This window comes from Eulemur rufifrons, chromosome 29 (assembly GCF_041146395.1).
Source record: "Eulemur rufifrons isolate Redbay chromosome 29, OSU_ERuf_1, whole genome shotgun sequence".
Taxonomy (NCBI): Eukaryota; Metazoa; Chordata; class Mammalia; order Primates; family Lemuridae; genus Eulemur; species Eulemur rufifrons.
In genome coordinates, this window is record NC_091011.1 from 25,270,050 (window position 1) to 25,283,416 (window position 13,367).

General features: G+C 41.2%; 1 protein-coding gene and 1 pseudogene across 1 annotated transcript in view; both read left to right on the forward strand.

Moving 5' to 3' along the window:
* Window positions 1–13,367, forward strand: part of JAZF1 (JAZF zinc finger 1) — a 328,048-nt gene that overhangs the window by 49,335 nt on the left and 265,346 nt on the right. The window lies entirely within an intron of this gene.
* LOC138377699 (U6 spliceosomal RNA) lies at window positions 12,975–13,072 on the forward strand (annotated as a pseudogene).

Here is a 13,367-nt window from a genome sequence, read left to right on the forward strand (position 1 = left end):
CAATAGCTCACATGTTTTCAAAATGAGCACAGAATACATTCCATGTCATCAGTTCTACAAGGCAAATTACATGTAATGATATTCTCCATGGGATTCCAAGTAAGAAATGTTTCAGCCAAGAAACATCTGATCATGGGGGCCGTATGATCAAAGAGTTGGTTTTTTAAAAATCAATACTTTATTTGGTCAGTCTCTGTCTCGTATGTTCCAAGTGAGACTGTTTGATACCATAAATTTGAAGATTTGTGCATTGCAATTTTCCATTCCATTAAATTTCAAGAGTCACATCTAATGGTACATTGCGAGAAGTGTTTTGTTGATTTTCCCATAGCAGAGGAAACTTTTGAGAACGAATGCCCATGGCAAAGTGACAGCCCAGTTTTCCAACCCAGAGGTTAGAAAAATCAGGCAGTATTTGACTAAGAGAGTGGTAACAGAACTCTGTGCAAATTGTAGGATACTGCTCTGGGATAAGCCCTAAAGATTTGTGGTTGGTGTTGAGAAATGCTTATTTTGGTCATTTGTTGAATGAATAAAAGAGTATTGTATACAGAGCTTTGTCGGTATGTTCAAAGACCAGGTGATAGGGGTGAAATGTCTGTCCATTTTCCTTGTTGCATATTGGAAAAAGAAAAACAGAGATGATACCTATGATTTTTAGGGTATTTTTACAGATTCCAGTCATCTGGTGCATATTATGTTTTTATTTATTTAAGGACAGAAGGTTGTGGTGAAATAAAAAGTGTTTTGAAAGGGATTGGGAATATTCTGTTATTTCTCTAAGTAGTAGGGAGAGAGTTTTTTGTGTATATTCAGGTAGACTCAGGTAGATAGATGTTTTTGTTGAAGTGATGGAGAACAGTTATTTTAAGGGCCTTCTGTCTTTGTGAATATACAAATCACTGACATGCAATTCAATCATATTTTACTGAAGGTTCCCAGACTTACTGAAACTAATGAACAATCTTTAATGTCAATAATAAGTTGGCCTAGAAAGTACTGTGATAGGTTAGAACATCTTAAAATTTCACACAGGGTTAAGTTGAAAACTTGACTAGAATCTTTGACATGGGGCCTGAGAATTTTTGTTTTTAAAAAGCTCATGGTAATGGTGATAAGCTCAGTTTGGGACCATGTCCCATCACTCTCAGAGAATTATTTATTATTCACAAAGAATTTCCCAGAATACATAACTTGACTTGTCATGATGTTAGTGAGTTGTATTCACTTGTAAAGCTGTTCTTAGGCCTACTATTGAAAGGTTAATCTCTGTTTCTTGGCCTGGCATGCATACATTTGATACTCTATCTAATCTCTTGTGTTTAGGAAATAGAGGGGTACTGGGTGTGCACAATAGACTAAGAACTGGTAAGTGAGCACCATATCCAGAGAGGGAGAGAGGGGGAGAGAGGGAGAGAGACCAGCTACACTCTTAATAACACTGGAGTCTACATAGAACTTCATATTTTACCCTGCTTGGCCCTTAGAAAACTCTTAGTAACTTAGCCCAGATATTGTTTATTAGCATCCTCATTTTCCAGGTGAGGAAACTGAAACATAGAAGAATTAAGTGGCTTGCTTACATTCATGCGACTACTAAGTGTTGAAGCCATTGCAAGCTTTCTGATACCCCAGGCCTTGCAGGGAAGTTTGAATGTGAGTAGTTATATAAACTCACATTCTTTATGCCTCATTTATAAACATGCAGGAATTTAGCTCTCAGGTTATGATGAATGAATTCTGTGAAATGCATTTATTTTTTTGACCACTTCCTGGTTGAATAGAATTAGTTTATAAACTCTCGGGGCATGTTAAGGAAAAAAAAATTTTTTTTTTGGTCTCAGTTTCATTCCCGTAGTCTTTTTATTCTCTTTGGATTTAATGAGAAAAATCTCAGTCTGATAAGTTTCATTAAAGTTGATGCTTGTTGTATTAATATAATGTAGTTGTGTCTAGAGGCCTCAGTAGTGTACATACATTCACTAAAATGAGCTAATGAGCTAGTAAAAGTTACTAATAAACTCGGCATCAATGCTAAATCAGTTTAATAAGAAACAATAAGATTTTTAGCATACATGTATGAATGACACAGATATTTGTACTTATGTACTGGCCACAAAAATAGAATTTTAATTTCTTTCTTTTTTTTTAAGACAGAGTCTCACTCTGTTGCCCTAGCTAGAGTGCCGTGGCGTCAGCCTAGCTCCCAGCAACCTCAGACTACTGGGTCAAGCAATCCTCCTGCCTCAGCCTCCCGAGTAGCTGGGACTACAGGCATGTGCCACCATGCCCGGCTAATTTTTTCTATATACTTTCAGTTGTCCGGTTTAATTTCTTTCTATTTTTTAGTAGAGATGGGGTCTCGCTCTTGCTCAGGCTGGTCTTGAACTCCTGACCTCAAGTGATCCTACCGCCTTGGCCTCCCAGAGTGCTAGGATTACAGGCATGAGCCACCACGCCCGGCCAGAATTTTAATTTCTTGATAAAAAAAGAAAACCTCTTACCAGTAGAGAGTTAATGTTTAGGCATTCTATCATTTTTTATCTAAAAGAATCAAGGAGTGGAGGAAAGATGCTGACAGTGCTGTTAGATGCAAAAAGCCCATAACACAATGATTACATGTATTCAGATCCCACTGTTTTAAAAAAGTATGTGGGGAAAGAGCCAGCACGGTATCTGGAAGAATATAATTTACCAGTTTATCTGTGGAGGGTGGGATTATAGGTATTTTATACTTTCTTTCTTTTGCTTTTCTAATTTTTTTCAGTGAACATGTATAACTTTTGTGATTAAAAAAAACTTATTAAAAAGTTACACTAACAAGACACATACAAACGTTTTCTCAACTACTTTAGCATGCATATAAGAGAAAAAGGAACTTGTAGTTCTTTGTTATAGTTTTGCTTTATTTCCCTAAGTAAAATGTGCTCTCTCATTTCCCCTTATTGATACCCCTTGAAAACTGGAGAAGTGACCACGTTGGTAATTTAAATACAAATCCCTGCACCAGAATCACCTGGGTATGCTTATTTTAAAAGGCAGATTCTTGGACTCCAACTCACATCAACTGAATCAAAATGTTTGGTGATGGGGCCCAGAAATCTGCATTTTTATTGGGCATTGCAAGTGATTCTGATGTGCAGTTAAAATTAAGATTCACCCTTCTGACTGTAGATTTCTTCATGTGTAGTTATAATGGTTAAAGCATCTTCTAGGTTATTTTTTCATCTTCAAAGTTTTTAATAACCATATACCTGCATAACATCCATTTTATTGTCAGGAACACTAAGAGGTTAAATATGAGAAGGAACGGAGGGTCATCCATTGGGAAAGCATTTTGGGGGTATATACAGTCCTTCTGTATGAGTCAGACCCTCTGTCCACCCCAGGGAGCTCCTGCTGGTTTAGGATGTAGCCCTGACAGAGTTGGCCAAGGAGGGTCAGGTAAGAGAGTCTAGCATAAGAACAGAGATCCCGGTGATCCTCAAAGCTCTTTAAGAAGGCTACCCCAAAAGTGAGTTTCCTAAAGAATAACTTTTTTTCTTTTTACTTCTGTCTTAGAACAATTGGTTATCTTAAGAAATCAGTAAATCAGCATCTTGTGTTCTGAGCGGTGCATTCTTTTGAAAAAGTCATTATGTCAAAGAATTCACACAATGAGTGTGTTTATTTTGAATGCATGCCATCGTGCAGAAGGTACACACAGTGCAGCTATCCTTGGTTTCCTGTTGATTGAAATAATTTGCAGCAAGTCAGTGCTAAAGTATAAATTCAGTAGGACATACCATCTTGCTGAATTGGCCTGGAATGGTAGTTCTTAAATTTAGCACGCATCAGAAGCACCTGGAGGGTTTGTTAAAACACAGATGGCTGGGTCCACCGCAGATTTCTGTTTCATTAAGTCTGGGGCAGGGCCTGTGAATATTCATTTCTAATAAGTTCTCAGGTATTGTTGATGCTGCTGATTTGGGGACTATACTTTGAGAACTACTGGCCTAGAAGATACATCTCCGTGACCAGGACTACAGTCATAGGTATAGCCTGTTTGATTTTTAACTCAAAATTTAATTTGGCCTCTTGGAACTCTGATTAGATGCTACTAAGGGACGATTCTCCTCTTTCTACTTGAGTGGCAGTTCACATTTTCTTTCTTTTTGACATTTACCTTTATGTTGATCAAATTAAACTCTTCGGCACTTTTTTTTTTTTCTTTTTAGACCTCCCAGGCAGAATGAAGTGCCAGTGGTATTTCTCTCTTAGGGTTAACATGAATTAAGGCAATCCTGGTGAAATGTTTATGTCATCCAGTCAGGTATCACAACTCCCCTTGCATATGTTGCTATTGTCACCATTCCCAAATCAGGTCCAGTCTAGGCCACTGGATAGACTAGGGTCCATCCCACTTCTACAGGTTCCTCTGCTCTGACATCTTATACCCCATACTAAGCCCTCAGCCCCACCACCACCATGGGCTACATATGTTTCTCTAAAGGGCATTTGCATTCAGTAGTAACTCCTAAAGACTTACGGCATGAGTTATAAGGGTAGAGTGAGATGCTTTGGAGGAAAGATCTGTCCATTTTCCCTTGGCCCAATACTCGTAAGGTTAGTCTGGGGATCCTTGGCCTGGTATGCAGCTGTCCATAGACTCTGTCAATTTTGGTCAAAAGCAAGCTTCAGAACTTCCTCATATGTCTTGAGCTGCTGACCATGGCCTGGGATATCCCAGAGCCTTGATTGGGTGTCTGGAACAAACTGTTCATTGATTCCTCAACCTTTGGAGGCTCACAGGCTTGGGAGCTTTGGCCAGGAACGCCATCCTACCTTCTCTAGGGAAGATCAGTTCAAGAACATACTTTCCAGTTGGCTCGGAAGCTTCTTGGGAGCGGGGGTGGGGGTGGTAGAGGGGGTCCGTGACCTGAAGGGGAAAGGACCTTTAGAGTTAGGTGGACTGACCTCTGTCCTCATATGGCAGGCTTTTGCTTCATCTTGTAGTCCTGCACGATACTCCTAAGGTGGCTCTAGAGACATAGTATCCCTGAAATACCATAAGGCAGGGGCTCAGGGGTGCAGCCTTATTGGAAGGTAATTTAGGAATTTAGCTCAAAGTTCCTCTTCCCACATCATCATCTCCCCTCCTTCCTGTTCCTCATCCTACTCAGCCCCTTTGGCCTCTGTGCTATTCTGGGCTTATTCCGGCCCTGGGGTATAGCCTCCCTTCCCTGCAACTTTGCCTGGCTTGCTCTTTTTCATTTAGGTCTGTGCAGAAGAGAGGCCTTATCTAATATGGTGCCCCAGCCCTACCCATTCTCCTCTCCTCTTTAAGCTACCTTTTTCTTCCTAGCTCTTATTACTACCCGAAATGTTAATTGTTCATGTGTTCATTTATTTGTCTTGTCCCTGCACTCGGAGGGGTGAGAATAGGAACTTTTTCTGATTCACTGCTGTGTCTCCAGCAATCAAATCATTGCCTGGCAAATAGTAACTGTGCAATGAATATTTGTTGCGTGATTGAATGAGCACTTTGGTTTTGCTTGCGGTAGTATGTTATTAGGGTGGCTTTGGGAGCTGATAGCAATTATGAAGGGGCTATATCCTTCCTACCCCTAGCCCCTTCTTGGCACTTCCATTGACTGTGAAACATGCTGCATTTGAACCATAGGATAAATCCACAGTATAGCTGAGAAAGATTGCCTTATTTGGCGATCTTAAAGAGAGTTTGTCTGCTTGGGCTTCATTCTGATGGAGTAGCTCAAAGGTCTGGTTCTATCTGCAAAACCACACTTGAGACCAGTCTTGGTCTTAGGTTGGCAAGCCCCTTGTATCATCTGATTGAATCCTAGGCTGAAAGCATCATCCAGCTATCATTTAGCACTGCAAATCAACAAGGCCCAGCAGACTCGTTTTGTTAGTCATCTCTGATGCTTGCATTGGGGCGAGGGTGGTGGTGAGGTGGGACAGAGAGGACAGGTAAAGGAAGATGGCAGATAAGATGGGCAACCCTGGCAGCTTGCAGTCCTTCCAAGGGAAGATCCTCAACTCTGGTGCTTTGAACACCAGAATGATGTTAATCAGGGGATTTTTTGTATCAGCATTGTCAACATTTACATTCACTTTACACATTGGATTTGCATCTGAAAAGACCAACTATAATCAACGTTTAAGGGATAACACTCAAATTTGCATGTGATTGAACAGACATGTTAAGTAATTTTAGCCTGGCTGTTGCTAGGAAACCAATTAATAATGCTCCACATTTCATTAAAAACTGGGTTCTATCTTTGCTTTCATTTAACTTCTCAATTCAGCTGCTTGTGCTTCACTTTTTCCCCCTTGGTAAATTGTGACAGATAAATTATCGTTTTACTAAATTTATTTCTGTGATTACAATTGTTAGTCATATCTGTCAATACAACTTGAAAGCTTTTTTTTTATGCTTTAGGGGGCGAAAACTGAATTTTAACTGTTAATCATTTTTTTCTTTACAGTTTATGGGGACTTTAATATTTTTGTGAAGGCCTTCCAAATTGTGGGTTAACAATAAAAAAAAAAAGCAATCTTCCCTGTTCCATAATTGCACCTTTTCAGTGTGGTGACTAATAATTAGAATATTAGGCACCATTCAGAAAGTGACAGACAGCTGATTAAGTATTCAGCTGCCTTTTTTTTTTCCTCTGTCTTTCCGTGGTTTACAGGCTAGACTAGGTTGTGTCCTTTAAGCAGTGTGATTAAAATTTTTATGACTTTATTTTGCATAATAGTCTCCTCTTAAAAAAAGAAAATACATTTTTAGCTACTATAGTGCCTCTTTGAGCCAATCAACTGGGCAGTTGCATTTAAACAGTAATGGCATAGTACAGCTTAGCATTTTGTAGTATTGATTTGGTCAAAGTGCTGGTAAAAAAGCAGAATTACTTTCTATTCACATCTGTTCCATAGCATTTCAATCACTTTATTTGGGTGATACATACAATTGTATCTGGTTCTTCAACTTAGTTACAATGGTGATCTCACCCATTGTCTCAGGGCTAAGAAACAAAATAGAATCTGCTTTCATATTTTATACTTTGGCCTTTAGGATCTGAAGGTAAAGTGAAAAGGACGTGGAATTTGGAAGCACATAGCCCTGGAGTCATGTTCTGGCTCAGCTGGTTTTGTGCCTCAGTGCCCTTTTTTGTCAAGTAAAAGAAGGAATGACAGCAGTGGGAGAAGATGACATCCAGGATTGTAGAGTGGGGTGGGCAGCGGATACTCGGTACATTTTCCTTCCCTTTCTCTCAACAGCTGCTTGAGCTTTGTATTAGTCTGCTCAGCCTGCCATAACACAGTGTCACGGACTGGTTGGCTTAAACAATAGAAATTTTTTTCTTTTTTTACAGTTTTGGAGACCAGAAGTCCAAGATCAAGGTGCTGGCAGGGTTGGCTTCCCCTGAGGCCTCTTTCCTTGGCTTGCAGAGGGTGGCCTCCTCCCTGTGTCCTTGCTTGGTCTTTCCTCTGTGCATGCAGGCTCCTAGGGTCTCTGTGTGTCCTGCTCTTCTCTTGTTACAAATCAGATTGGATTAGGGCCCACCTCACGGCCTCGTTTTAATTTCTTCTTGTAAGGGTCTTGTCTCCAAATAGACTTACTTTCTGAGGTACTGAGGGTTAAGACTTTGACAGATGAGTTTTGAGAGGGCACAAGTCAGCCCAAAACAGGCGCTAACGTAGAAGTTGCACATCTCACGTTGCTGTCTCTTGTTCACTTGATTTGGTTCTTACTCAAGTGGTCAGAACAGCCGAACATCAGCAGAAGAATTAGGAAATGGGATTCTTTGGTTATGACTTTTATGGTTGGGTCACAGTTAATCAGGAACACTGAATAATACTGCCCCCTCTGTTATTTTTAGTTATGGTTTCTACCTTTTTGGATCTATTCTAAGACTACTTCTTCCTGACCTTAGTAAGGGTCATCAATCTTAGGATCTTAACCCTGTTTTTGCCCTCCATCATTACTAGAAGTGTATACACAAGGTGCAGGGGATACAGGTACATGCCCATTTCCCTTTTAAATAAATGATGGAAAGGTGTTTGGCTCTGATATGGCTGGCAGGAGCCAAGCTTTGGGGCCAGCACGCAAATGGACAATTAGAATGTAGTGACACAAATACTGTGGAGAAGGTCATTCATGCATTCAGCTAATACTTACTGAGGGCCTACTGTGTGCCACTGTGTTAGTCACTGGGGTTACAGTAATAGATAAAAACAGACATGGTCTCTGCTCTTATGGCACTTACAGTCTAGTGGGGAAATAGAATTTAGTCAAATAATATCATGATTCTACCACTACAACTCTGATAAGTGCAGGAAAGGAGAGGTATGTGATGTCATGAGGGTGAATAACAGTGGGGACCAGGGAACACTTTTCCTCGCTGGACTGGGATCTGAAGAGGGTGAGACTTACTTTGATGAAAGGGTGAGCGATAGAGTTGTGATGCTGAGGGTAGTCATGAGTTGGAGTATGGTGAGGAGCTTTTTATGAGAGTAGAGTACATGTGCAAAGGCCCTGAGACAGAAAGGAGCTTAACATGGAAGGAACTGAGAAAAGGGCAATGCGGCTAAAGGAGAGAGTGAGGACAGGTGTGGAGGGAGATGTAACTGGATAGTCTTCATGGAAGGTGGGGGGTTGGAAAAGACTTTCAAGGGAAGTGACATCTATGTATTTAAGGATAAATAGAACTGATTTCTTCTGGTAGAAAAAAGGAAGAGGCATCTTTAGATAGAATACCAGTAACTTGGTGTATTCAGGAAATAATAAGTTCGGTGTGGCCAAAACATCACTTACATCAGTGGTCCACAACTTTTTTGGCACCAGGGACCGGTTTCATGGAATACACTTTTTCCATGGACTAGGGGTGGGAAGGTGGGGGGTGGGGTGGGGGAGATGGAGCTCAGGCAGTGATGCGAACAATGGGGATCAGCTGTAAATACAGATGAAGCTTTGCTCACCTGCCACTCACCTCCTGCTGTGTGGCCTCATTTCTAAGTTTCATGGAAGACAGTTTCTCCATAGATGGGAGGTGGGGGGAGGTGGAGCTCAGCAGCCCAGTTCCTAACAGGCCACGGACTGGTACCAGTCCACTGGGGTTGGGGACCACAGACTTGCATGAAGGAACTCATCATTCCAGTTGGTGGAAGTTTATGCTAACTAGAAGTTTACTAGATTTGACATGTTGAGATGTATTTGCCTACAACTATGCAGGGGTTCATTACATAAAGAATGAATGAGAAAATGAATGCTACATCACTGCATCGGAGGTGTTGTTGATTAGTGCACAAGATTGACCCAGGCTTAGAAGCAAGGCTATGTTAGTATTTCATCTGTTAGGTCTGGTGGACTGACGGAAGGCAGGCTGCATTGACTTTTCAGGCCCAGCTGGGTCCTCAGCCTCTTATTCCTCCCCTGCAGATGTGGAGAGGGACCCTTAAATCTTGCTCACTGGCCCACCCTCACCCTTCTTGCCTGAACCAATCCCAGCTCGAGGCAGGAGAGACCTGAAAGAGCTCCAGCCCTGTGGTCTGGGTCAGCAGTTACTGTTAGGCTGACCTAGGTCATGGTGGCCGAGTTCTGGTAAGCAAGATTCCGTCAATAATCACATAAGCTGAGCTCACAGCATGTTCCAGACATGCTGGGCAGCCTGGATTGGGTAGAAGATGTCCATTCAGTCTTCAGGGGAGGAAGGGGAGGAAAAGCTGCAATGGTATCTTGGGAGCACGTTATAGAAGACTCTGGCAGCTGTACCTTTGACAGAAGGACTCATGTGTCATTTGGTTTTGGCTCAGGCATGATTCTTTATTTTTTCCCCAAAGAAGCTAAAATCAGAAGAATATTTAAAATTGGAGTTTAGAATGGTTTATTTCCGCTGGTTTAAACAATTCATTTAATTAAACAGAAATAAGGCCACTTGCTGGCTGTTGCTGGGTAGAAAGTCTCTTATTTTTCAAAGATTTTCATAAATGCAAGGAATATTCTTTGATCTTGAAAAATTTTCTTTCCCTGTGAATATTGGCACCAAATTATCCTTTAGGTCTGAAGGTAGCTTGGGAGAGAACTTTTGACAGCTTCCAAGATGATGGGATTCAGCTAAACGAAAAGACCATGATATCGAAAGGTAATTATAAATTTGGAATACATATTTACTTGTAAATAATGTAACAACTGCCTAAAACAACACCTGAATGGTGTCTAATTTGATGAACATGGACTTTGTAATCTTTGCCCAATTAAATGCTATCAGCTCTTCTGGGCTGCACAGAGAAACGTACAAACATGAGTCATTCTTATCTACATTGGCCACATGTACAAATACACCTCTGTTAAATTTGACTTTTTTTAGCTCCAGCAAAGGATAAACTAGTCTTTCACTTTTAGGAGATTCAGGAAACACTGTTGAGCACCAATTGCCATTTCAGTGAGCACAGGGGTGGGATGAAAATAGGATCACACTCCCCGCCCCCCACCCTTGAGTTTCATAGAGTGGTGAGGAAATTTCATGGATACAGAAGTGGAACCGATTTTTAAAATCTTGGCATTTATACATCATGCTACATCTCACAGCTTAGTAGATGACTCTTGGACCCTACAGCCTGTTCCAAATTATACTTCTCGTAGGGTTATTCTTATTTTGTGCTTGTAGATGCTTTTAATTGCATTTCCACTTTACCTCTACCTGGGCGCACCAGCTGTCTCTGTCAGATAGCTCTCTGGTTTCCGGCAGGGGGCAGCTCACTGGCCAGAGGGGAGGCTAAAGCATTGGTAAGTCAGAGTAAGCCCCAGATTTCAAGGGGGCTGGTGGGGGACAGGGCAGTCTGGCATCTGGAAAACATATGGGCTTAGGGTTTAGTTTGTGAGCACCATCGAAATCTCAAGCAACTGCAGGAAGTGGAGGGTTGGGAAGAGGGCAGCAGGGCAGAGCTGGGCAAATCCCCATTTAGGGTAGTTTCCCAGCTCAGTTAGGTCTTGGCTGGGCAGTAGCTCTGAGTGATCACACAGCGCATGAATTCCAGGGGGAAAGAACTTTGTGCAGCTAGTGATTCAGGCATCTTCTTCCCCTAGGAACTACGGAAGGATGCCTGCCAGTCCGCCACTCATATTTTTATTCACTTGTTTTTAGCACTTGAGACTATGACTTAGCCTCTCTGTGTCTCAAGTTCCCCAAGCAATAAGATAGGTTTGATGAACTGGGGTCAGAGGTTTCCTCTGGCTGTAATGTTCTTTGACTGTGGAATTCTAGGGAGTGCAAAGAAGAGAACAAGCAATTCTCAATCACCTCTACTATAATTAGGGAGTTTCATTAAACCCATGAAAAGGTAAAAAAAAAAATTAGAAAAACCCCACCCACACAAAAAACCATAAACACTTTACAAGATAAGCACTGTTACAAGACAGAAAGGGACTGATGGCCACTGCTGTGGGCTTAGGTGTCCAGAGGAGTCTTGGTGGAGGTTGGAGGGTTTGCATATTTCAGGATGGCATGGTTCAGAGGGAATAGAAAAGACTACATCTGTCTTCACTAGTAGATCCAACACATAGTAGGGGCTTGTTAGGCATTATTGAATATATAACTACACCAGGATATAACTGCTGATACAGATGATGTGTAGATAATACTTACAATTTTGTAGGGGACTAGTGGGGCAAAGGGCAGGAGAAAACAGGTTAATTCAAGATTATGCAAGAATTTTTGTCTGTTAGTTGTGTCCCACATGTCTTGAATTTGGTGTCTGGCACATAGTGGGTACTCAATGAATATTTTTTTGAATGAGTGAAATGGCTAATGACATAATTTCAGGCTGACATGTCAGTAATGGGAAGCGTGGGAGGTATTTGAGGAAGTACCCTTTAGGGAAGGTACATGGCAGCCACATGTAGAATCGATTGTAAATGGAAGGATGAGGAAACAAGAGGTTATGACGTGGGCACAGGGTCATGAAGAGGGTCTGAAATAGATGAGTGGCCTTGGAAACAGAAGGAAAGGGCAGGATGGAGGACACCACAAAGACATGTGGTGAGTGGTTGTCGTGGGAGGGTGACCATGGAAGAGTTGAGTCAGAAGATGCTTAAGGTCCAAGGTGTTGAGGAGTCCAGGTAAGTTGGAAAATAAATAATATTATTGGCATAAGGGAAACAAAGTAGGGTTTTCTTGGAGGGGAGTGGCAGTAGGCATCTGGTTTTTAGGCACTTAGGTATGATATAAGGGTGAATTATCTCCATTAGGCACTTACTTGTGAGCTGGAAAAAGGCTGAAATTCAGGGCTGGAGATTCGGATTTGTGAGTGGTTGTCCACAGGCTGCCTTGGGAAGCAGCAGCTTCTGGGGCGTGGGAGTGGGTAGGGAGCGGGATTGGGAGGTGCCTTAGGAGTAGCATGGCCCCTGCCTCTAAGTTCACAGGACTGTTGGCTTCCCCTTCACCTCTGTTGCTTTGAGACACATCACAGGGGCCTTAGAAGCTATAGTTTATTCATATCTGGGGGAACTTTACCCCGCAGGATTCTCTCTGTCCTCTTCCCCAGCATTTCCCTCCTTCCTTGTGTAGGATCATTTTGTTATCATTTGTTGTTTAGTGATATTATCCCCTATGTGAAAGTTCCTAATTTGTGTCTAATGCATGAGCATCCCCTGCAGGAACTGATCCCCTGGCTATTTTTGAAGGATGTGCTGCTCATAACTCCATGTGTGTGTGTGAATCTCTCTTAGAACATGATTTCTAATAACTAATTCTACAGCCTCAAATGACAGGGTGTAATGTGTACATTACAGATTGAATAAAACTCGAATATGCTAATATAGAATATAATAATTAGTATTGGAGTACAAGGGCATTTGCCGTAGAATACCTATAGCTTTCACATTTTTGCCTTAAAATTCCAGTGTATGAGAAACTTTTGAATAGAAATAATTGGGAATGTTAAATGCTTGTTAAAAAATACCATTTTCATGCTCCGTTTGGCAGCACATATATACAATTAGAAAGATAGAAGATTAGCGTAGCCTCTGTGCAAGGACACACAAATTTGTGAAGCATTTTATATATTTATATACATTTATGGAGAACTCAAAAAATATCATTTTTCAATTTTCCAGCTGAGATGGACCAGAGATTTTCAGATTTGTCTTCGTGTTTTTCCTTGTTCGTTCTTTCTTTGTCAAAGTTATTTTGAATATAGCACTGGTGGTTATATAAAATGAACTTGAGTAAATCAGAATTCTGTCATTGGTGAGAGTTTTGCCAGGCTTTACTTGTGTTGTATTGCTTGCTTTTAAAAATAAATTAATTGTGAAAAACAATTTAGTGATCTCCAAATTGTAAGCTTCTGAATGGCAGTTCGTG